Genomic DNA, 25,859 nt, shown 5'->3' on the forward strand with positions numbered 1-25,859 from the left:
GGTGTTGCCCGATGCAACAAAGTTATATGTGCCAGAGAGTAAAATGACCAAATTTGCATTTCATGATGATGACGATGACAGTGATGATGATGATGATGATGATAGCTATTATTCACTAAGTATGTGTTATATTCCTGGCTCTGGGTTAAGTGTCTCACATGTGTGATCACATTGAGTTGAATGATCATCTTCCCCATTGTACCAGGAAGTGGAGGCTTGGTGAGGTAAAGTGGCTTGTCTCACAGCACCTACAACAAGCAATACAGCTGGAACTTAAAGCCAGTTCTGCCCCTGATTATTCTAGGATGGAGGTATCTGTGCAGGTTGAGGTCACCAAGAACGTCTTTGTACAGAAAGCCCTCTAAGAATAAGCAGCAGTTGGGCAGGAAAACCGTGGTGAGATGTGAGGGATAAGATATCATCCAGGTGTGAGATGCCAGAGAATATAAGATGCACAATACAAAAGCACTAGAGATATGTAAGAAAATACAATTTCTGCTTATCCCTGAGGGACAGGAATGCTTCTCTTCCTTTGTTTTATTTTTTTTTTGTTGTTGTTGTTGTTTTTTTTTTGGTGGGACCCTCACCGGCGCCCGGGGAACGAACCACCACTGCGCCACCAGGGGAGGCCCTTCCTTTGACTTTTTTTTTAGTATGATACTGCTCTTTCCACGGTGGCTTGGCGGTTCTGGGAGGCGATGTGGTGAGCGGGCCCAGCGCGGGAAGATGTGCTCCGGTCAGCAGCTCTTGGAGCTCCTTGGCTTGTGCGCCAGGAGCGTGCCGGAGCCACTGCACTGCGTATGCTTTGTTTTCTTGTTGCTCCCATCGCCACTGTTGGGGCATCAGCTCTGGCCCTTGAACCTCCTATTGTCGGTGCCTCTGGGTTTCTTTCCTCCAGATCCGCTTATTTTTGACATATCACCTGACTGGTGCTGGATGAACTACCTGTGCCTCTTTTTGATGATCTTGGGCTTCCTGAGGGGTCTGAGGGCAGCTGTGAAGCCAGTGGGCGACAGATGCCACCTGCGTAGACAGCGCCCAGGAAGAGTGCAAAGTAGTTCTCTTTGGAGAATGGCACGGAGAGTTGTATTTAAGAGACTGAGCTTTGGAGTTGAAGCAACCTGGGATGTAATGAATCATAGCTCTAACACTAGCTGAGTGAACTCGAACAAGTTACTGCATCTCTTTGGGGCTCAGTTTTCTCATCCATGCAATGGGAATACTATGACCTATACCTAGTGATTATGAAAACGAAGTAAAATAAGTGTCTGCAAGTAGCTGGTACATAGAAAAGTCAATGAAAAGCATAAAGTATTATATCTTAGGTTTCTGTATTCTCTTTGGCACATGACCAGGCCCATAGAAGAAGCTTAGTAACTACTTATTGGTTGTTAACAATTAGCATTAATACATCTTAATCTCTTTTTGATCATTTCGCCTTTACAATTGGAATTTTTAATAAGGCAGAGACAATTTGGTATGATAAAACACAGAAGGCCTGCTATATCTAACATTTGAGTGTTAAGATAATTGGATGCTTCCTTTAGTATACTATATTTCATCTTCCACTGTGTGAGAACATGAATTCTTCACTTTAATTTAGCGATAAAATATTACACAGTAGACACTCAAAATATATTGAACTTCATTAGCTTCTGCTAATGAGTATAAGTCTATGCAAAGCACAGACACTTAGTGAGAAAGCCCACAGAAAAGCACTCTGCACTTGGCTGATACTTCTGGGTCTTAAAAGCTCTTTGTATCACACTGACTTCAATCGTTGCACAGTGATTGGTGGTTCAGAGTCTCAGATTCTAAACACGATCCCTTGAGATGATCAAAACTGCATTTTGAAAATAACATCAACTCCCAAGTAAAAGTGAGCTTCAAAAATAGTTCAGGGTTTCTTAACAACACCATTGGTGTGTTGGGTCAGATAATCCTTTGTCGGGGCGGGTGCTGTCCTATGCATTGTAGGATGCTTAAGTAGTGTCCCTGGTCTCTGCCTTCTAGATGTCGTTGGCATCCTCCCAATCATGACAATCAAATATGTCTCCAGAGAAAGTCTACCATTGTAACACTTTTCTTTGTGAAAGAAAAAAAAAAGGTTAAAAATAGAATGCACTCATTTCGAAAAAAAATATGTATACATATATAGTTACTGTACAATAGATAGTTACAATACATATATATAGTTACTATAAAAATATGTATACATATGTATAGTTAACTATACACCAGGGGGGGAAAAAGTCTCCAGATATTGCTAAAAAATTTCCCTAGAGGGCAAATTCATCCCTGCTTGAGAATAATAGACTGGAGCAAAATGCACACACTTTTCGTTGCTTGCCTAAAATATATATCATGTAAAATATTTAACTTACTATCATGTAAAATATTTAACTTACTGCCAACCAAGGTTAATATTAGGCTATAAACTCCATTACTATAATTCAAGACAGTATTTTAGACCTTAAGCAAGGAGTTCGAAGTGTTAGATCTTAATTATTGCAATCTTGTGCCCAGTATATCAGATTATTTCATTAATTTTATGAAGACTTTGGTGTATTTGTTGATATCCAAAACAAAACTTGTTGCCATAATAAAATCACTAGCTATTCTCCAGTCAATGTCAACTACCCATAATGCGCTGGTCACGAGCACTCATTAGAGGTCTGAGTACAGCCATCAGATTAGAAAAGATCATAGCCTACTTCATCATGTGCAGACTTGGATTCTTTTTTAGCAGAACAGGCAGACTGACTGAAGTACACTGCTGAGGGGAGCAGCGGGCAAGACAGGAGAGGTCCGCTCACATTGTGGGCATCTCCGGGGCAGGCAGGGATCGAACTGGCACTGCAGAGGCTCTGGACAGCTTCACAGCGCTGCACTCAACCACCTGTACCACCAGGGAGGCCCTTTTTTAGCTGGTTTAACCAGCTTTTGAACTAGTTATATTAAAACTAGTTAGGATTTTAGGCAAGTCACTCAACCTGAACTGAAATTCATTTACCTTTGTCTATAAAATAGAAGGTTTCCCTCCTGGTACCCTTTGATGACATTTTGGTAAATTGTGACTTACCCGCCCACTCCCTGTCCCTTGAGGCCTATTCTGACATGTCATTTACACATCTCTAAGGGTGCTACCAACTGAAAATTGGGTAGAGGAACAACAGCCACCACACACTTCACTTCCTTTGGCTCAAAAAATGAGAGAGGAACAAAACAATGGGGTGCCATTTTAGACATACTGTACTGTGTAACAGCAAAGAAAACAAATTTTGGTTTTTTTTTTTTTTTTTTTTTTTTTTTGGTTTTGGTTTTAAAATAACACGCAATGCCAGCCAAGCAAGGCTATAGGGAAACCAATGTATTCTGCTGGTAGCAAAAAAGCATAAAGAGCCCTATGCTTTCTGGCCCTGTCATTCCATTTCATAGGCTATCTTAAGGAAATAAATAAAAAATGGGGAGGGGAGAACAAATTCTATCAGGAAAATTAAGAAATCCCTCAATGAATTAAGCAGCTGTAACAATGATAAATATGAAGGGTATGTAGCGACATGGAAATATACTTAGAATGTAAGTCAAGTGTCTTCCTGCACTCACAACACTCAATTTCAAAAGCTGACAACTATAAAATCCTCCATCCCTGGCCGTGATGCCAGAGATGGAGGCAAGTATCAAAGAGGAATGTGGTGACCACAAGGAAGAGCTTGGATGACTGCATAAATATTCTAAGTGTGAAACTCCTCAGCGCTTTTCACATGCATTGAGATTGATAATTTGGGAAAATACTCTCAGCAACTTGTGCCAACAAGAACAAGTAATCAGTAGCTAATAACTTCCCTTTGTGTACATCTATAGTTTCAAGGCTGATTGTTTAATTCAAGACTTCTTCCTCACAAGTGAAACAACAGAAACCGAGCCAATAAGCCTTGCTTCTTTCTGAGAACCTCAAAATCTAATGGTGAAATGTGAAGAGATGACAGACAGGACTTCTTAAAGTACAGGTCTGGAAAATAGATATCAAAAACACATTTCGTCATTTTACCGATTTTTTTCCTGATGTGAACCTCTCCTGTCTTGCTTGCTGCTCCCCTCAGCAGTATATTTCACTAGATCCACCTGTTCTGCTCCCCACTCTGTCTCTGGTGAATCCTCTCACCCTCTACACCTCTGGCCTGCACCCCAGCTCTTATATGTATAAATAAAAATATTTTTTAAAAAGATGAAACTGTCCCGAAGTGTGACAACATGGATGGAACTGGAGGTATTATGCTAAGTGAAATATGTCAGGAAAAGAAGGATTTCACTCATGTAGATTTTTCTTATTTGTAAAGATTTATTTATTTATGCATACAAGAGCTGAGATACAGGCCAGAGATGCGGGGGGTGAGAGGATTCACTAAAGACAGAGTGGGGAACAGAATGGGCAGATTGAAGTACACTGCTGAGGGGAACAGCGGGCAAGTCAGGAGAGGTCTGCTGCGCCATGTGGGTAGCTCTCTGGCTGGCTGGGGATCGAACTCGTGCTGCAGAGGCTGCAGATTGCTTCATAGTGTGGTACTTAACCCCTTGCGCCACCAGGGAGGCCTTCATGAACAATACTCCTGAAAATATTATATGGTATTTGTAACTCACTGGTACCTCAACCAATAGACAGATAGTAGATACAGCTTCTACTCACTGAGTGAACAGAGGAGGCCTGCGTGGTCTTCTCTGTGTTGAGAACTTGAGACCAGCAGTGCACAGCTAGTACCATATCCCAAAGCAGCTGCCCACCCCCCCCCTTCATGATGCCCAGTTTTTCACACCATGTTCATGTTTGTCTGAAGGCTTTGATTCCTGGCAAATTTGCATTGTTAATTTTTACATGGCTATTCAAACTGAGAGTAAAAAGCAGGGAAAATACTTGACATTTTCCAATCTGACCTTCCAAGTGCTCTAACTTGACCTAAAACCAGAAATTAAAAGTGAGGCAGGTGGGATGGAACACTGCCTTGCTTGTGCTGAGAGGCTTAAGGCCGGCCAACTTCACTATTTCTCCAACTGAGAAAAATTCCATTTTTTCACCTGCTTCAAGCATTAATCTAAACAAAAGTTTCCATTGCATCTGAACCCAAATAACACCTCCAAATGAATAATCCTGAAAAGTAGACATCTTGTCCCTCAAATGTAATTGCTCATATGACCACACATTTATTTAATTTGACTAATTTAAAAGTTATTCAAATCAGTTAATTTTTAGCCTTGGAGGCTAGTCAAAGGTGATTACACAGAAACCCTCTATGTGCTTTGGAACACATCCCTACTGCTTGCTGCTTAAAAGCATTGTAAAGGACAGTCTTACGGTTAAATATATAAGGTCCTTCCTGTTCTCTGGGCTTTGCAATCTTTTATCCCAAAAGCATAAAAATGAACAGGTTGACTTTGTTCCCTAGCCCTTCCATTAATTATTGATTGATGATTGTTTCATTGCAGCTATGTCGAAGTCTCTCCGGAGAGTCTGAAATACACAAAGTAATTCCACAGTTACCTGTGAAAAGAAAAGAAAACAAGACCATGGTCATCCTGTACCCAAGTATAAAATGTTGCTTGCAACGCTGGTGATTTGGAGTTTGGTAAGGAGGAAATAAACTGCACACTGAAGGAGATACACAGCTGGAAAACTGCTGGTTAAAAAGGCTCTCCACCACCAAAGATCATCCTGCAAAATGTAGTAGAGAAAAACAACTTTATCAGGTAAAATTCTAGCAATAAATGGCTTTTGTGATGATGCTGGTAACAAACTACATAAAATAAACTCCATAGGATTATGGATTAAAAGAAATAATAGGGGAAGGTTGATCAGAAACCTAATATGACATATACTGTGTGACTGAATCCATGTCTTGCCTGGGGTACTCTAGCGGTTACAAACTCATTCCAGGGGGCCATGTGTGTCCTCAGAGTTGTAGTTCTGAGATGTGCGGCTGCCACGGCCCTGGGAGGCTTTCAGGGCAGCCTCAGCTTCCTGGCCAGGGTGTGCGGACTTGATGCCTCAGTATAGAAACTTCAGCTGGGCCTTTGTGGTTTCTGGAATTATTTTCAACCAGCTACATTCAGGACCCTTGGAGGCATGACTAAGGTCAGCATGCAGGTTACTGTCGCCTGCCCCAGGGCTCCCACTGCTGGTGACGGCTGTGAAGGCACGGTGGCCAGAGGCAAGTGGACAGGCAGACAGAAAGAGTTAACAAGCAGGTGTGAGCTTGCTGAGCATGCTCTCTTTAGAAGGCCTGCTTGCAAGGTTGGCCCTTGGCTTCCACCTGGGAATTTGGCATTTAATCATCCCCTGACTGATAAGACTGGTTTGCTCTACCTAGGCTGTATAAACAATGTGATTTATAGTCAACACTTGCTTTCATTTTGGGAGTCTGGAATTTTTGTAGTTGCTAGGCGAAGGGCGCTTATGTGACTAGCTCCCAATAAAAATCTCAAACGCTGAGTCTCTAATAGGCTTCCCTGGGCAGACACACTGCCAATATATTACTGGATTTTTATAGCTGGGGAAAGGAGCGCACTCTGTGTTCTCTCATGGGAGAGAGAAAGCATAGGAAGTCTGTGTGTGGATTTCTCTGGCTCCACCTGTGTCCTATTTTGCCCTTGCTGATCTGGTTGTGCCTCTTTTTCCTGTAATAACCCCAAGCCATGAAAACATCCATGTGCAGAAGCCCATGAGTCCTTCTAGAAAGTCACCAAATATGTGGATACTCTTGGGGACACCCAGAACATTTCCTAAGAAATAAAAGTATACACCTTATAAGCCTATTGCTCTATGTTTCGTGAATGGTCATTGCCGATTTCCTATGACAAAATGCACCATAGAATTAATGAATAACTAAGTATAATATGTATATATATTATTTACCTTTATGACTATAGCTCCAGAAGAAAATTCTTTAAGACATCATGTACATAGTAACCATTCCTTCAACTCACTATTGTCACTTTTAGACACTCACATTTAACTACCAAAATAAAAGAGATTTAAGAAAACAATATTCATTACTACCTTAGTTGTCCAGAATGACATCAAGGAAAAATGAGGGTGGAGTAGAGTGAAACGAACTATTTAAGTCCATGGTAACCAAAAGGCAATGAAATGAAAGTAAGAGAGTCATTAGCAGCAATCTCAAACCCATAAAATATAATCCTGGCCTAATCTACAAAGAAAATTTTAATTGTTGAAAAGAAAACACCATTGAACCGGATCTTTTATATGTCTAAATATCAAATCAGTTTCCTATATTTTTCTATGTTAACTGAATATTATGCAGCAATTATAGTAACTAGCCAGAGAGAAATTGCTTTCTGTTTAAATGTTCCATCAAAGTAGCATTAACTTGATAGCTGCATCAAAATCAAAATGTGTCATTAGGAAAACACAATATAAAACCAATCCCAAGTTGTGGAAATCATGCAGTTAACATCTATTTTAATTCTTTTCTCAACACAGATTTCTAATTCCAGTAATGCAAGTTTAGAAAGCTTAAGATGCATTCGTTTCTCGTGTTTTTACCTCAGCACATAAATGAAAATAACAGCAAAACTCTGGCTTCTGAACAGGTAATCAAGAAAATTATAAAGACTAAGAAAAGGAAGCCAAACATGGACTACATCTGACGAGACCTGGAAACAGAAATGATAGCTTCAAAGTAAACTTTAACTGAACACTCCACACAGAAATCAGCCCAAATCTATACAATACACACAGCACTCTTTCAATTCTTTGTTCCAGACCTTCATCTTTTCAAAAATATACTCCCTTACCTACGCAGCTTCAGAGTTTGGCCCTATCTTCTCCACTCAGAATCAAGGTTGTTACTTACCCATGTTTGTCTGCTCACATAATTTAGTTTTCACTTGAGACCCATCAATATTGCTGTAATTTTCTCTATACACGGTTGCAAACATGCTTTCTCTCTAGAAATGGAAAAGTTGCAATGGCCACAAACACCACTGACTATATTATGCAACAGAAAATTGCAGAATCAAATGCCACTTTTGTTTTTGTTTTTGTTTTGCTTTTGCTTTTGTTTTTGTTTTTTGCTGCTTTGCTTTTGAAGCTCTACTGACAGCCTCTCCAAATAGGTCTTTATAGCACAATACACATAATTCTATGATTTAACCTTTCGAATGCATCCTTTCTACAAATCTTTGTGTGCATCCCATGTAGTTCAAATTTGGAAGGAATGAAGTAATTTATTTTGTTATTATTCACCTGAGCTGACTAAATTGAGATGAGCAATATACATTTTTTAATTGAGGTAACCCTGGTTTACAATTGTATATAATTTAGGTTATATCAGCCCAAATCTCAGAGGTATGTCACCTCACCACCCACCACCAAGGCACCCAGAGTCCTCCACCACAGTCCATGGGGCCTTCTCCCCACTTCACTCTCCTCTCCCCCTCTGGTGGCCTCAATTCTACAGTCAGAATTTTAGGGTTTGTTATTGCTTTGATTTTATCTGACCCTTTGTTTTGTTTTACTGTATTCCACATTTAATAGATACCAACCAATATTTTTCTTTCTCCTTCTGACTTATTTTGCTTAGCGTCACCCCCCCCCCAGAGCAATACACATTTCTAAAAGCTTTCTGAAGAAGAAACATGATTTGATCAATACCCCCATTTTAAAATCCCATGTAAAATAAATACCTGGGATGGGGCAAGGGGAGAATCATCTCTATAGATAATAAGTGTTATACAATTGTACCAAAAAGGGGCCTCCCAGGTGGCGCAGCGGTTGAGCGCTGGGTTGCGAAGCTGCCCGCAGCTTCTGCGGCGCCGGTTCGATCCCCGGCTGCTCACCGGCCACCGGAGGAGGGTCCCACATGGTGCGCAGACCTCTCCTGCCGCCCGCTGCTCCCCTCAGCAGTGTACTTCGGTCCTTCTGCCTGCTCTGCTCCCCGCTCTGGCTCTGGTGAATTCTCTCACCCTCCCGCGCTTCTGACTGTACCCAGTGCTTGTACAAACAAACAAATAAATAAATAAAATAAAACATGCCTCTACAATTGTACCAAAAAGCACAGGGTTTTTCACTAAAACAAAAATTAATTCATCTGAAGACTCTTTTAGTTTTCACTTTTAAACTACCTTTCCATAAAAGACATCTGGAAAATAGGGTTACTATAATCTATTTTGCAGCATGTTAAATATTTAGTTGCTGACAAGGTAACAGATTTTATTGCTTATCTTTCGGACAAATTTGGCACAGTGTTATTTAAAAAGTAAGTAGTTAATGTGCAAGATTTAGCCTAATTTTTAAGGACTTAAGCTTTGTCTGAAGGATTCCTTGGGGACAAAAAAAAATCCTGTAATAACAGTTATTATATTTTACTCTATTCCTTTGCCCCGTCTCCAAAAATCCCTCCACAACACCCCCCGTTGGCCAGCTCCTGAGGCCAGAGTGCAGTTGGGAACCAGTGACTGAAACAGCGGTCACAAAGCCAGGGCACCAGAGCTGTGACACCTTCTCAGAGAGCACTTCAGTGCATTTCTAACTATCTTGACTATCAAGATTCTTAAACCCCAACATTAAAAGTTGCAAATAAAAAGAGGAAAGTGATAAGAAGCAGGTGTCCTGACATCACAACTAACAGTTGACATCAATGAAGGCAGAAAGCTGGAGACCCAAAGTCAGTGGTCTTCAAGCCCTTGTTAGTAAAGGACCTAACTGGGGCCTGGCCTAGAAGGTGGGTGCGGGACAAGATACAAACTAGTTCTGCCCCTTCCGTCTTTTTTTTTTTTAAGATTTATTTTATTTATGCATGCATGCAAGAGCTGGGGTGCAGGCCAGAGGTGCAGGGGGTGAAAGGATTCACCAGAGACACTGCGGGAAACAGAACAGGTGGATCTATTGACATACACTGCTGAGGGGAGCAGCAGGCGAGACAGGAGAGGTCTGCTGCACCATGTGGGTCACCTCCCTGGTCGGCCAGGGATTGAACTCATGCTACAGTGGCTGCTGATAGCTTCATAGTGCTGAGACCATAACCCCTTGCACCACATGGACGCCCCCACCCTTCCATCTTGAGGCGCCTCACTGGGAGGGCCGACGCCTGCACCCCCTGAGGCGCAGGCACAGAGAAGTCCAGCTTAACACCAACTTTTCTAAGTAACATGGAAAGCCTTAAAAAAAGAGGAAATTAATTTTAAAAAGGAAATAGTTCTAGAACTTTCCATAAAAAAAGTGGCTTTAAAATTTTGTGAATTAAATCTTAGTTCCCTAGGAAATTCTCCTGAGTCAGATTGGTATTTCCTGGATAAAGAGGGGATAATAAAAGACAACCATACCAGAATTCAACCTCCTTGAAATAAATGAAAAATAACTTTAAAAAATTAAGACTTTTGAGATTATGAAAAGACAATACTCACCAGATGCTATTTAGGATGAAAAAAAGAGTTGAAGTAAAAAAAAATGCTACTGATAATGATGCCAAGAAATGGTTTTGTGGGCCTCCCTGGTGGCACAAGGAGTTAAGCACCGCACTATGAAGCAATCTGCAGCCTGTTAAGGAATCTGGTTTGTGTGAACTGGACACCAAAACTGTTGAAAAATAAATCAACTGAAAATTGAAATAAAATTAATTTATATAGCTATAGTCACAATACAGAATCTTGACTCTGGACAGGATATGGGATATTTCCAAGAGGAGGGTTGTGGGCAGAGACTAGGCCGATACTATATTCTACAAATACATTGAATGCCAGCTATATAGGCAGTTTTAATATTTTTACTAGCCACATTTTAAAAAGTAAAAAGATACAATTAACTTATTAATATATTTTATTTGCTGTCCCATGCCCAAATTCCGTCATTTGAAGTTGTGATCAGTACAAAAATTATTCATCAGAATTTTTATCTTCTTTTTGTTGCTATTATTCTAAGTGAGCTCCAGTGTGTATTTTACACCCACTGAATACCTAAATTCAGACTAGCCGTGTTTCAGGCACTCAAAAGCCAATGTGGCTAATGGCCACCATACCAGAAAGCAAAGAGCTACACAATAAGGCTGTTGATCCTTTCTTATAATTATAAGGGAGAGATTGGACAAGATTTACTATTGATTATTCCAAAATTTTAAGAAACAAACTCTTTTAGAAATTTTGGGAGAACTTTTAACAGCATATATATATTGTTTAAAAATGAACAATGATGTAAAAAAAATTTAAATTAATATTAAAAAATAAAATAAAATAAACACTTTTTTAGGGGTCCTAATTTTTTTTTTGTCAATAGTGGGGCCTCCCTGTGGGCAGAAGGGGTTAAGACACAACCTATGAAGTTCTCCACAGCCACTGCAGCACAAGTTTGATCCCTGGCCAGGAAGCAACCCACAAGGCGCAGCAGACCTCTCCTGACTTGCCTGCTGCTCCCCTCAGCAGTGTATTTCAGTCAGTCTGCCTGTTCTGTTCCCCACTCTGTCTCTGGTGAATTCTCTCATAGCCCCCCACAACTCTGGCCTGTACCCCAGTTCTTGTATGCATAAATAAGTAAATCTTTAAAAAAAATTGTCAATAGCTTTCAGAAATTTGTTGTCTTTCTGCTCTTTTTTCCAACTCCTCTTTTGTCTTGTCCAAGCTCTCCTTTTTTCAGTTTGTCTCAGTCTTCTTGGTCTGCCTCTGTCCCCAACATGGGGAAGAAGCTAACTTCCAATCTGTGAACTAAATAGCCCCATATCTAAAGACTACACCTTGGCTTGCTTCTTCCACACTATAGTCCTGTTACTTTTCTGACTTTGTTAAAGTCAGCATTCCTACATTGTATCCTTTTCAGTTTTCCCATAAGATATAGAACTAAATATGAACAACCTACAACATGGGAAATACATCAAAGAATGTGTTTTAAAGTGTACTGTCTTATTTAAATTTTTTAAAAAAATTTTATTCCAAAATAATTGCTCCTTGTAGTCTTATCTAATTATAAAATGTTTTTCCCTGTGTAGCACATTCACGGTGAGGTATTATTTCAAGCATTACTCAGTGGTCAAGAGCAGTATTCTAAAAGTTTGTCTTTTCTTGCTTCTGATGTATGCACCCAAAAATGTAAGTGATACTGAATTCCAAAGCACCTTGCAAGGATTTCTATCAGAGTACTGAAGGTGATGGCAGCTGGTAACCCTTTCCCCCAAAGAATTAGATCAGCAAAGACAATGCTGGGGTGAAAGTCACCAGAAAACAATATGTTATCAGGAAAGTGTTATCACCATACTTGATGTGAATATCAGAATATTCTTTGGTGGGAAGGATTGAATACATTACAAGGCTAAAGCCCTCAGAGACTATTCAGTTACACTGTATAAACCCAGCCACTAAGCTGGAGTTTAAATCCAATACTATATGATAAGATAGCAGTTTATTAGGACACAATTTCCACATCCTACTCATCTTTGTACCTCTAGCACCTAACAGAAAATAAATAAGGTGTGAAATAATATATCTTAGAAAAATTCAATATGCATTACAGCAAACACAATTAAGAAAATGCATATATTAAAAACATATTTTAGAATCCTACACTGAAAGGGGCTATAAGAAGCCTCAAGAAATTCAAATGTTCACAGTTATATGAAAAAATGGTCAACATCACTTATAGTCAGGGAAATGCAAATCAAAACCACAATGGGATACCACCTTACACCAGTGAGAATGGCCCATATATAAAAAAAAAAAAAAAGAAACTGGCAACAAGTACTGGTGAGGATGTGGAGAAAAAGAAACCCTTTTATACTGCTGGTGGGAATGCCAATTGGTCCAACCACTATGGAAAACTGTAGAGGTTCCTCAAAACACTAAAAATGGAACTACCATATGATCCAGCAATTCCACTCCTAGGAATCTACCCAAAGGACACAAAAACATTAATTTGGAAGGAAACCTACACTCCTATGTTTGTTGCAACTTAAATGCCCCAAAACAGATGAACAGATTAAGATGTGGTATATACATATATGTACAGTGGAATACTGCTTAATGATCAGAAAATATAAACTCATGCTATTTGCAGCAACATGGATGGAGCTAGAAAGGGATTATACTCAGTGAAATAAGTCAGAAGGAAAAAGAAAAATATCAGCTGTTCTCACTTATAGGATGAGTATAGGGAAACTGAACAAAAGGGTCAGAAAAAAGACAAAACTTGCAGGCAAACTACAGATCTGAGACACAGCAGGGGAGGGTGAGGGAGAGGGTCAAAATGGGGAGGGAAGAGCACAAAGGACTATGGTGACAGTTCACGGATGATGTGGTGATGGGAGATTATGGGGACTACATCAGAGGGGAGGAATCAAATATTACACAAAAATGAGCAATAATGTAAGAAAATTAAAAGGTAAAAATATCCTCAAATCAGACAAATATCCACTTAAAACAGAGTTTTAAATTAGTAACCCAAAATCAACAGGTCAACTACTAAGTTAGATGGCCAGGCCAGGCTCTTGTACCCCACTACTTGTTCTAGACAAGTCTGATCACAGCTACCGGTGGGCATGGTTATGGATGTGAAAGCCAAAGAGATAAGGTTGGTTTGCATTTCCCTGATGACAAGTGATGTTGAACATTTTTTCATATGTCTGTTGGCCATTTGCATTTCCTCTTCAGAGAAGTTTCTTTTTAGCTCTTCTGCCCATTTTTTGACTGGATTATTTTCTTTGTTGTTGCTGAGTCTCATCAGCTCTTTGCAGATTTTTGTGATCAGTCCTTTATCATTAGTGTTGGGTGCAAAAATGTTCTCCCAGTTGGTAGGGTTTCTCTTTGTTTTTGTTATTGTCTCTTTTGCTGTGCAGAAGCTCTTTAATTTGATGTAGTCCCAGCTGTTTATCTTTGCCTTCACTATCACTGCTTTGGGTGATGTGTCTGTAAAGATGTCTTTGATGTGCAAGTCCCGTAGTGTTTCGCCTATATTTCCTTCAAACTGGTCCAACCACTATGGAGAGCTGTGTGGAGATTTCTGGACCTACTAAACATAGAGCTTCCATATGATCCAGCAATTCCACTCCTAGGTATTTACCCAAAGGACACAGAAACATCAATTCCAAAGAGCACCTGCACCCCTATGTTTATAGCAGCACTGTTTACAATAGCTAAGCTTTGGAAACAACCCAAATGCCCAAAAATAGATGACTGGATCAAGAAGACGTGGTACATATATACCATGGAATATTACTCAGCATTCAAAAAAGATAAACACATGCAATTTGCAGCAACATGGATGGCATTGGAAGGGATCATGCTCAGCGAAATAAGCCAAAAAGAAAAAGAAAAATACCGGATGGTCTCACTCATAGCAGGAATCTAGAAAACTTAAATAAGGGACCAGGAAAATGAATATTAGAAAGTGAAAATCAAAATCAACAAAAAACTATGAACCAGAGACACTTTTTGGGGGGTGAGGGGAGGGAGGGGAGGGATTGGGGTCAGAATGGGGGGTTTGCAATTGTATGGGGGAACATAAAAATAAAATTTATTATTTAAATAAAAAAAAAGAGATAAGGTTGGAAGAGCAGGCAGAGGTTAGATAATAGAAGACTTTGACAGTCAGGTGAAAGAATACACTTTATGTCCTGTCAGCATCCAGAAGCAACAACAGGGTTTTTAGACTTAAAACTCTGACCTGTGTGGTACCTTTTTCAGGGTCAGAATCACATGGTGAGGCTTTGTATAACGTGGCGGCAGCTAAAATGGAAAGGGATAGATTAACGACAAGAAGTAAGAGGCTTTTGATTAAAGATGACAGATTGAACCCACATGTTTTACTCTGCTCCCTCCTCAAAACCCTAATATAAAAGTAGATATAGTTCAAGTCTCTAAGATCTAGAGCAACGCAATGGGCTGGCAAAAAACCACAACACAAGACACCTTGAGACCACGGGGGAACATGACACCACAAGGAGAGAGAAAAAAATCTCCAGAACCCAACCACAAAGTCATGGAAGATAGTTCAAAATTGCCTTGATAAAGAAATCCAAAGACATGGAAGAAAATAGAAAAAAACAATTCAAAGTGACATAGAGAACTCTGAAAAGCAACCAAAGAGCTACAACAAAATTCAGAAAAATGGATGTCATGAAAAAATGTATGAATATAAGGAAAACAAAAATGTGAAGCTTTAAATAGCAAAATAATGGAGCTGCAAGATGTAAAAAGATCAATAGGGGAGATTTTTTTTTTTAATTCTGGAGAAACCTGTGGAAACAGACTAGCCCAAATGGAGGATCAAGTCAGTGACCTTGAAGATAATAATGCCCAAAAGGCCCAGGTGCAAGAAGAAAGAAATACGAAGAAAAAAAGAGAATATACTTTGTGAAGTATCTGACTCCATTAGGAAAGGCAACATAAGAATAATAGGTATTCTGGAAGGGGAACAGGAGGGGGACAGAGAACTAATTCAAGGAAATAATAGGGGAAATAGTAATGAAATTTTAAAAGGGTATAAATATACAAGGATGGGGATACAGGAAAGAATATATTAGTAATAAATTTTGGAAACCAGATAGATAGCAGACACAAATGTAACTGAGTTAGTACAACTGGGAATGCTGTACCCCAAATCATTAGCAGGGAAAGTGAAAAGGCAACTCAGTTTATGCCACTGAACTTCAAAAGGGCTCAGGAATTTGTAGTGCCACATACCCATGTAAGTAGAGGTAATGAAGTAGCTAAAAGCATGTTTTCCCATGACTCATAGGGGGACTGGTTGAAGGTCAGCCTAAAACATTGAAAGACCTTGGATTACCTCCCCTACTGGGCAGAGCCAAATAACTTCCCTTCCCCCTACCCCCACCTCTCCCAGCCCCCTACATACACACCCAACCCCTCACCACCACCACCACCACCACCCCGCGCTGACAGAAGACTGGAGGTCTAGTCTCAGCGTGACTCCCAAAAGCTCAGAGTACACTTTAGAAAAGAAAATCTATTACTGACACCCTCAGAGAGATTAGAGAAGACACTGAAACCGTAAGACAAGAAGAGGAAATTCTCAGAACTATTGAGGAACTAAAAGAGTTCCTTGGATTAAAAATATGACAAGAGGACAACAGTGAAAGACTGGAAAAGTCTCAAACTTCATGTGCAAGAAAAAAATATGATGAAGAATTAAACCCTCAATAAAAGGCTTGGGAGATAAAGCTGGGGTAATGTCGTAGAAAACAGGACTTCTTTAAAAAATGAAAGAAAAGAAATTAACAGGCCAAAAAATAAAAGGAAAATTAAATAGTAAATCAGGCATACAAAAAATAAGTTCTATGAATAGACAAAAGTTCTTTCTTAAATGTCTTTTGGGGTATTAAGGAGCTTGCTCAAGTTTGAACAGATGATAAGAAGGCAGAACTGGATTCTAACTTGGGTGTGCCTGACTTTTTAAGAGCAAGCTTTTCCCATTCCAAGAACACCCATATTCTCTTCTCCCAAACATTTTGTCAGCGACCAGAGAGAGGGAATGTGGTAACAGCCACTTCATGATGCACCAGGTTAGGCTTTGAAGTCTACTGTTCAGAGAAGCTCTGCTTTAGTTCTTCTAAGTTTTCTCTAGGTCCATTCTAGTTGTAGGATTCTGGCGCTGCCTTCATATTTTCCATCCCTTTCCATCGCTGTGTTTGGTCATTGTGTTAGATGTTCCCCATCTCTCGTCATCGCTGATTATACTCTCTGGTTTTCTTTAGAGCATATAGATCTTTTGCATTTTCATGATAAGTGATTTGGTTCTGGCTAAACCAACTTCAGTCATTTTTTCTTCCATTCCAGTCATTCTCCGTCACCTTTCCTTCCCCCGTGTGTTTCCAGTCTCTTCTGTCTGCGAGCACCACTGGCAGTAAGGGGATCTATGCTGCTCTTCAATGACTCATATTTGCTACTGCTGAAGATGTAGTATTGAGTCCTTTCAAAAACAGCAAATACAATCACAAAACCTTATGTCTCATCGGTTTCTGGCATCTTAATAAGGAAATCTGGTTTCCCATGACTTAACCATACTTTAAAAAATGTTTTTAATACATTTTTGCTCTAATGGATTTATTTAGCCACAATATCCCTTTGCCAAATTTCCTAGCTTTTGATTCATTTCACTGTTATCATTCCATAGCCAGAAAACTTACTTCTCACTTGACAAATCATAGCTCCCTTCTTACATATAAACTCAATTAACCCATCTGAACAATTTCCCTTTTGAAAGTACATGCTAGAATGTTAATATGTGTTTAACAATTCTGTAACTGTCCCTCAATTTCATGTTTTTAAATTCTGACTATTTCTTCCTTTGTTGAGTTCTAATTATTTCTAGACCTTCTCATGGAATCTTAAACAGCAAAACAGAAAGGAAACTTAAGGGGTCACTTGGGTCCATCTCTTACTGGAAACATTTATTCACACATTCATCATTTATTGAGTACCTGTGTGTCAGACACTGGTATTCAAAGATAAATAAAACAAAAAAAATTACTCTGAAAAAGCTCAGTCTAGTGGGGAACAGATATAAACAAATAAATTACAATACAGCGTGGGGCAATGTTAGAGCAAATGATAAACACAGAGCAGTAGGAACAGATGAAAAGAATGACCAGAGATGCTTTATAGCTCACAAAACAATTTCACAATCCATTAGTTCATTTACTTCTCCGAACAACTCTGTGACACAGGCATTACAGACAAGGAAATGGACAATCAGAAAGGTTATAGGACTGAGCCAAAGTCACTTACCTAATCCTGACTGCTAGAACCCAAACTTTCTCCTTCCAATTTTAAAGTCTGGGTACATGTCCATCAAACTAAGTTGACTCTTCCCCATAATAATTCCATTTGGAGGGTTACATGAAGGAAAATGCATCAATTAGTAATTTTACTTCAATTCTTTCAGGGAACATCTATTTTCATTAGCCTAATTGCTTCTCCATGGAAATTCTGATCCATTTTTATACTACCCATTTATCTCTTGTGAGGCAAGGAAATTCTCTTTCAACCTACTACATACTGTAGGAATCCTAGTACCTTATGATTCTGTCTCCCAGCTACCTAATAAAGCCCCTAAACCACTTAAGGAGAATATGTCATTTGTATGACACCTGTTATATCATTTGCATCCAATTCTACTAACAGCACTAGGATACTGAATCTATTTTGTATTTTTAAATTATTCACATTATTCAATCGCACAGTAGACATACACTGAATATTTATTCCATGTCTAAGGCACTGGGTTACACACTGTGAAAGACACAGGAATGAATAAGATATGGTACTCACCCTCATGAGTTTTAGAATGTAGAGTGAAAGAAAAAACATATCACAAATCACTGCAATCTATGGAAAACAGTGATAAGTGTTGTAATAGTGGTAATAGACACTGTGCAATTTCAGAACATGGACGTGGTAGCAGTTGAGCTGTGACTAAAAACATGAATAGAAATTTGGCATTGGGGAATGGGAAAGAAGGGATTATGACAGATGGAACAGCATGAGCAAAGGCCAGAGAATAAAGGAAATAGTAACTAATAGCCTCTACGCCCACTGATGGAGCAGATCTGTGCTAGGCACTGTGCCAAGTGCTTTACATGTTATCTCACTTAATCCTCCTAATAGGTAGATAATATCAATATTTCCATAATGCATCTGAGAAAACCTGAGGAGTTAGAGAAGTACACTACCTCGTCCAAGGTGCCATGAATAGTAAATATTATTTGAAAATCCTTTTGCCTGTGTAAATTTATCAACAACTGCATAATTCAATAATTATAAATCTGTACTGATGAGTATACAAAGTACTAAGATGCAATTTGTCTTTTTAAAAAAAAAAAGATTTATTTATTTATTTATTTATTTATACAAGCACTGGGTACAGTCAGAAGCGCGGGAGGGTGAGAGAATTCACCAGAGCCAGAGCGGGGAGCAGAGCAGGCAGAAGGACCAAAATATACTGCTGAGGGGAGCAGCGGGTGGCAGGAGAGGTCTGCATGTCATGTGGGACCCTCGCCCAGTGGCCGGGGATCGAACCAGTGCCGCAGAGGCTGCGGGCAGCTTCGCAACCCAGCGCTCAACTGCTGCGCCACCAGGGAGCACTAAGATGCAATCTGTATGCCAGTTATCACACAAAGAAGAAGGAGGGAAAGGGGCTTATAGGAGCAAAGCTTTTGTATAATATTGAAATTAAATTAATACCAATCTGAATTCCATTGCTATAATTTGAGATATTGATAGCAATTCACAAGGTAACCACTAAGAAAGGAACTCAAATGTGAATAGTAAAAGAGATGATGGAAGAATAAAAATGGCACACTAGAAAATATCTATTAACACAATAGGAGGCAGTAATGGGGGAAAGGAAAATCAAAAAACCCTAAGATTTATAGTAAGAAGATAGTAAAATATCAATGTAAGTCCTACCTTACCAATAATTACATTAAATATAACTGGATGAAATATTCCAATTAAAAAGCAGAGAACACTATGCGCCAACACTATGAAGCAATCCTCAGCTACTGTAGCACGAGTTCAATCCCCGGCCAGGGAGGTGACCCACATGGCACAGCAGACCTCTCCTGTCTCCCCGCTGCTCCCCTCAGCAGTGTATTTCACTCAGTCTTCCTGTTCAGTTCCCTACTCTGTCTCTGGCGAATCCTCTTACCCCCACCCCCCTCACACACATACCTCTGGCCTACACCCCAGCTCTTGTATGCATAAATAAATAAATATATAATAAAATAAATTAAATAAATAAATAAAAAGCAGGGTATTGCAAAATGGACCAAAAAAATCCCCCATAATCCAAATATTTGATATCTATGACAGACATAGTTTTGATACAGAGATACAGAGTCAAAGTAAAAGGAATATGTAGACATACATACATAATCTCATGAAGTAATATATATTACATATTGTATATATATATGTGTGTGTGTGTCATGCAAACAGTAAACAAAAGGGGGGACAGAGGGTGAGAGGCTGGCTACCTTCAGACCCCGTGAACCATCCCAGATGCTTGCAATTTGAGCAACTCAGCAGGAAAGTATATTTTCTTTCTTTTTAAAGAAAAGAAATATGCCCTCATGTCTGTAGAGATGATTTCAGGCCCACGGACACTGACCAACTGAAGCCATGGACTATGCCTCTGCCAAGCAGGTTGCCACTGTTCAAAATGAAGAGGAAGCCCAGAAAGGGAAAACCAGCCAGAATGGAGATGTGTTTGGCAATGAGTATGGTATCTAATGGGTAGAAGAGGCCAAATACATGAAAAAATGGGCCAGAAAAAGCAGAAAATAGCAGTCAGGAACCAAGAAAACTTGAGGAAAAAATGCCAGTTCAAACATAAGACTTAAAACTAATAAAGAGATTCTGGGATTAATCCATCTACCCAGAGCAACATGCACATCTCTGAAAACCAGCAAGAATTCTTTAGGAATGATGAAAAACTTGAAAACAGTCAAGATTACTGTTTGGAAGAAGAGAATGTCACATTGGACCAAGTCTGCCACTCAACCCCAAAGCTACTACTGTGTAAATAGTTTCACCCCATTTGAAATCTTTGCGAAGGTTGGTTCCCTTCAACGGACAGCACTATAGCAAAAGAAATTCTTTCCTAGCTTATGCCCCATTAAATTACAGTGTTTCTTAATGAACTTGCAAAGGAATATTGCTGAAAACAAATTAACAAAACTGTTACTGCATTTTCTTTGTTGCTGCTACTGAAAACTTGTTGCAACTTTTCCCTTCTCTTGTATCCAGTTACGCAGCAAAATTCTGCAATCTCACCTTAAAGATACTGTTGGTTTTACAGCTACTCTCCAAACAATTTTATATAAGATGAGGTAGTCATGAGCTCAAATATCAAACTTCTATTCTAGACCAGTTCCACTTCTAAGACAAACATCTCCTTCCCTCTCTACTTCCTCCTGGCCCCTTCTACCCCCCACAAGGGCTAGAGCCTTGCTTCTCATCTCCAAAGTTATGTTGGGCTTTGGAGATGGGTTGGCTGCTGTGGCAAGCCTTGGTCCTCTGCTACGAAGTAAAGAAGCAGTTATCAATTAAAATCCTGCGTGGTGTAACTCCTGGGGGTAACCTAGGAATGAGTAGCAGGTCGTTTCACTTAGTAAGTATTTTAATAAAGGTCTAAGCTTGCAACTTTGACTTTTCTCAGATGCAGAGGGATGTGATCACAATCATTTTGAATCCCTCTTTCCCACCTTTTTCCTAAGAAAATAAACATTTTACTGTTTGATGCAAAAAAAGAGTGACTACACGTCTATCAGACAAAATAGACTGTATACAACAAAAAGCTAAGAGGCTTTTTCAGTGAGAGGCTAAGGAGGACATTTTATAACAATAAAAGGTGGAATCTGTCAAGAATATATAGCAATTGTAAACTTATGTGGATGATATTTCTTAGATATGACACCTGAAGCACAGGGAACCAAAGAAAGGAGCCAAATTGAGGTCAAAATTTTAAAGTTTTGCATTTCAAAAAAGACAATAAGGGAATGGAGATGGCAGTTCACAAAACGGAAGAAAATATTTGCAAATGATATATCCAATGAGAGTCTAGAAATCAGACTATATAAAGAACAGTTTTTAAAAATCCAATTTAAATTGAGCAAAAGAATTGAATAGACATATTTCCAAAGGAGATATATAAATGGTCAATAAGTGAATGAAAAGATGTACAACATAATTAGTTATTGAAACTACAGTGAGCTGTCACTCCATATGCACTAGGACGGCTATAATCAGAAACAGAGAAGCAAACAATGCTGGTGAGAGGGTGCGAAGAATCTGGAACCCTCATACATGGCTGTGGAAATATAAAATAATGAGGTCACTTTCAAAAATAGGCCTGCTCTTTCTCAAAATGGTAAACAGAGTTACCATATGGCTCAGCAATTCTACTCCTAGGTACAAACTCAGCAGACATGAAAGTATATGTTCATGGAAGACATCGTACACAAATGTTCACAGCAGCAGTGTCCATGATATCCAAAAGGTGAAAACAAGCAAGTGTCCACCAGCTGATGAGTGGATAAACAAAAGGTGGTATATGTATTGCTCCAATGGAATATTCAATCATAAAAATGAATGAAGTAAGTTAAAGGCTATAACATAGATGAACGATATTGAGAACATAGTGTGAAGTACAAGAAGTCAGGCACAAGAGGTCACATCTTTTATGATGCTGTTTATATGAAATGTGCAGTGTAGGCAAGAACAGACAGACAGAAAACAGATGACTAGATTTGCAGCTGGGAGGAAGGGAGACTGGGGAGTAACTCCTCGGGCCACAGAGTTTCTTTTTGGTGTGATGTCCTGGAGTTAGAAATGGTGATGGTCATACAACACAGTGATTACACAACACCCACCGTACTGCACTGCAAAAGGTGATTCTTGGGGCCTATGAATGATATGTCAAAATAAAAACAAGAAAAGATAAGGGCAAAATGAAGGACAAATAAGGTTTTCAGTCTATATGAATAAGACAGTGGTAATAATAGTAATAAAACAAGAGCCTCGTTTGTTTGTGAAATAGAAAAAATTAATTTAGTTCTGAAGTCAGAGTACTTGAGCCCAAAGACATAAATATGAGGGCCTCCCTGGTGGCGCAAGGGCTTAAGACACAACCTATGAGGCTGCAAAATGAGTTTAATCCCCGGCCAGGGAGCTACCCACATGGCGAAGCAGACCTCTCCTGTCTCTCCCGCTGCTCCCCCAGCAGTGTATTTCGTCAGTCTGCCTGTTCTGTTCCCCACTCTGTCTCTGGTGAATCCTCTCACTCCCCGCGCCTCTGGCCTGCACCCCAGCGGTTGTATGCATAAATAAATAAATATTTTTTTTTAACAAACATGAAAATGAAAGCAAATCACTCAAGGAGAAAATGTGCAAGAAGAAGAAAAAGAGGAGGAAGGGAAGAAAAGAAGGAAGTGGAGGGGGACGGAGGAGGAGGAAGAGAGAGAGAAGAACCATGAGGTAAGACTACAACATTTCACAGTTGGTGGGCGGGAGGGTGAAAGAAGGGAGTTAAGAGGGAGAAACAAAGGCAGAAGAACTAGAAGAGGGCAGCTACAAGGATCGTGAGAGGAAAGAGCGTTTCCGGAAGACGAGAGTCGTTATTAGTCTGTCAAACATCACAGGCTATTAACTACAGCCGATTAATGTTACAGGTGAATAAGAATTTGGCAAGAAGGAAGGTCATTTGTCAACCTTCAAGAACGTTTTTCAGCAGAGACACCAGAACTGTTCTAAGTAAGAATGGGTCATAAAAACAAAGAGAGGTTGTGCAGAAAAGAGAAATGGCACAGGAAGCATAAAGGGATAGGCAAGGCCAAGACCATGTGCTAGCTCTCAGGTTCTGCTCTCAGGAAATAAACGGAAGCACACAAAATTTAGCACACAAAAGCTATTTGTCAAAGCAAAACTTATAATTAACTTCAAAACATAGACATCCTAAAATTATCTAACAATGCATGAAAAATTAAATGACCTCAAAACTATAGAAGCATTGTGTGTTGGAGTGATGAAGAGCACAAGCACTCAAGCCAGGCTGCTTGGGCTTGAATGCTGATTCTCCCACTCAGTGGTCACTGCCTGAGCAACTTTGGGCAAGTTACCATCTTTCTCTCTGCACCATTTCCTCTCCAGTAAAATGGGATAATAATAATATCTACCTCACAGTACATGAGAACCAGATGGGAACAATAAGTGAATTAATATGTGTGAAGCAAGCCCTATATAAGAGTGAATTGTTATTTTTACCTAATGGATATTTGTGGTTGTTAAAGATGATATAAGAGAAGTTCCAATGATTTCATGAACTGTTGAGACTTACCATTTAACTATGTATCATTAAATGAATAAAGCAAGAACAAAATAGTATAGATTATGTGATCACAGTTTACATCTGAGAAAAAAAGACTGGAAAAATAACAGAAAGTCAGCAGGAATCCTTTCGAAGAGACAGGATTATAGATGATTATTATTTTCATCTCTGTGCTTTTTTTTGCACACTCTAAATGTTCTACCACGAAAATTTATTATTATAATTAGGAAGAAACAAACATTCAAATAGAGAATTCCAGGGTAAAGTGGCAAAATGAATACACACACCTCTAAATTTACTTTCTTCTGAACCCCCAGTAAAACCACAAAAGCGTTTTGATTTTAAATTTACACCAACACAGAGAACAGGAAAGCAGATAACAGAGGGAAAAAAGAAAACTGAAAACTACACGAGCAGTGGGGGAAGCTGAGAAACAACCCAATTTACACTCCAAAACCCACAAAAGGCTCCGAAACTGGCCGTGTCAGTATTCCGTACATAAAGAGAAGAGACAGGTAGTGGCTGAAGTCAGAGAATTTTGCAAAAGCTCTTAGGAAAGTAGAAGTTCTGTCACCTCCCCCACAATAAATCATAGCAGATGTGTGCAAGTTTGTCCTCTGGGTTGCAGGATGCCAGGCATGGTTAAAGGCGTGACTATGAAACGAAAACCAGGGCCATCTAAGTGGCCACATGCATACTGAATGCTGCATGTCAAGACACTCAGCTCCCTGCTCCCATAAACCCCCAAAATGCTGGCAGCCAGACCTTAACCCAGGAAATAGGAAAACACTTTTCTCTAGGAAAAGTGACCAAGTCATGGCTTACACACTAGAAATATTGCTATGAGAGGTCTCCAAAAATCAATCACTATAATCATCCAGCAACCAAACCCAAAGCCATGGAGATCTTACAGTTTTCCTGATAAGAAATTCAAAATAGCTTTTTTACGGAAATTTAATGAGCCACAAGAAAACAGAGATGACAGTTGAGTGAACTCAGGAAAACAATACAAGAACAAAATGAGAAATCTTAAATGATAGAAATCATTAAGAGAAACAGAAATTCTGGAGATGGAGTAGAAAACGGATTGAGGGCTGCTAGTGTTTGGGGTGGAGGAGGAGTTGATTGTAAAGGGTGGCATGAGGGAAGCTTTAGGGTGCATCTTGATTTTGGTCGCTCTGTGCATCTGTCAAAGCTTAAAGAACTGTACACCAAGAATAACGTTCCCATGGATTGTTTTAAACATAAATGTCTTTCTCAAATATCTTGTCCATGTGGGCTTTTGAATTATGTGCTAACTGCAATGTTATCACAATAAGATGTGTAATTTATTAAATTTACAAAACTTAACAAAAGCATAAATGATGACCTACTAGAAACAGAAGATCTAAGTATGGTTAAAAGCAGAAAGGGAAGTTTTGATGGAGCGACAAGTAAATACGCAAGGGAGGAGGGATGCCTCATTGGGCAAGGCTGGAAAGGAGATAAAACCAAGCTCTGCATCTTGATCTAAGCATCTTTCAAACCACAGACTGCAGTTCATGACCTCCCCAACCCCCCCCCCCAGGTGCCTCAACTTAGAAATTACCTTTTCCTCCTCCGAACCCCCACATCACTTTAGACATACCCTTTTATAACTCCTCATACCGACTAACACAGAGAATTGTTATTGTGATACATATCTTCTCACCCCCTCCTCCTGCCCCAACACCCCACTAGATTATAAATTATTTGAATTTCATCCAGAACTGGTATCTTCCAGTGAGGCGCCAAATGGCCCACACAAAGGGAAGGAGAATGGGCCCCGCTATGTTCTCTAGGCCTTTTAGAAAATGTGGAGCTGTTCCTTTGGCTACATACCTACAAATCTACAAGAAAGGTGATATTGTAGACATAAAGGATGGGTGCTGTTCAAAAAGAAATGCCCCACAAATGTTACCATGGCAAAGCTGAAGAGTCTGCAGTGTTACCCAGCATGCAGTTGGCATTGTTGTAAACAAGTGAAGGGCAAGATTCTTGC

General features: G+C 39.5%; 1 pseudogene; it reads left to right on the plus strand.

Annotated features, from left to right (window-relative positions):
• The first annotated feature begins 20,133 nt into the window (after positions 1 to 20,133).
• On the plus strand, positions 20,134 to 20,540 carry LOC119246442 (uncharacterized protein C1orf21-like; annotated as a pseudogene).
• Positions 20,541 to 25,859: the final 5,319 nt, after the last annotated feature.

Source organism: Talpa occidentalis, unplaced genomic scaffold, assembly GCF_014898055.3.
Source record: "Talpa occidentalis isolate TD23 unplaced genomic scaffold, MPIMG_talOcc4v2.1 talOcc4.15, whole genome shotgun sequence".
Taxonomy (NCBI): domain Eukaryota; kingdom Metazoa; phylum Chordata; class Mammalia; order Eulipotyphla; family Talpidae; genus Talpa; species Talpa occidentalis.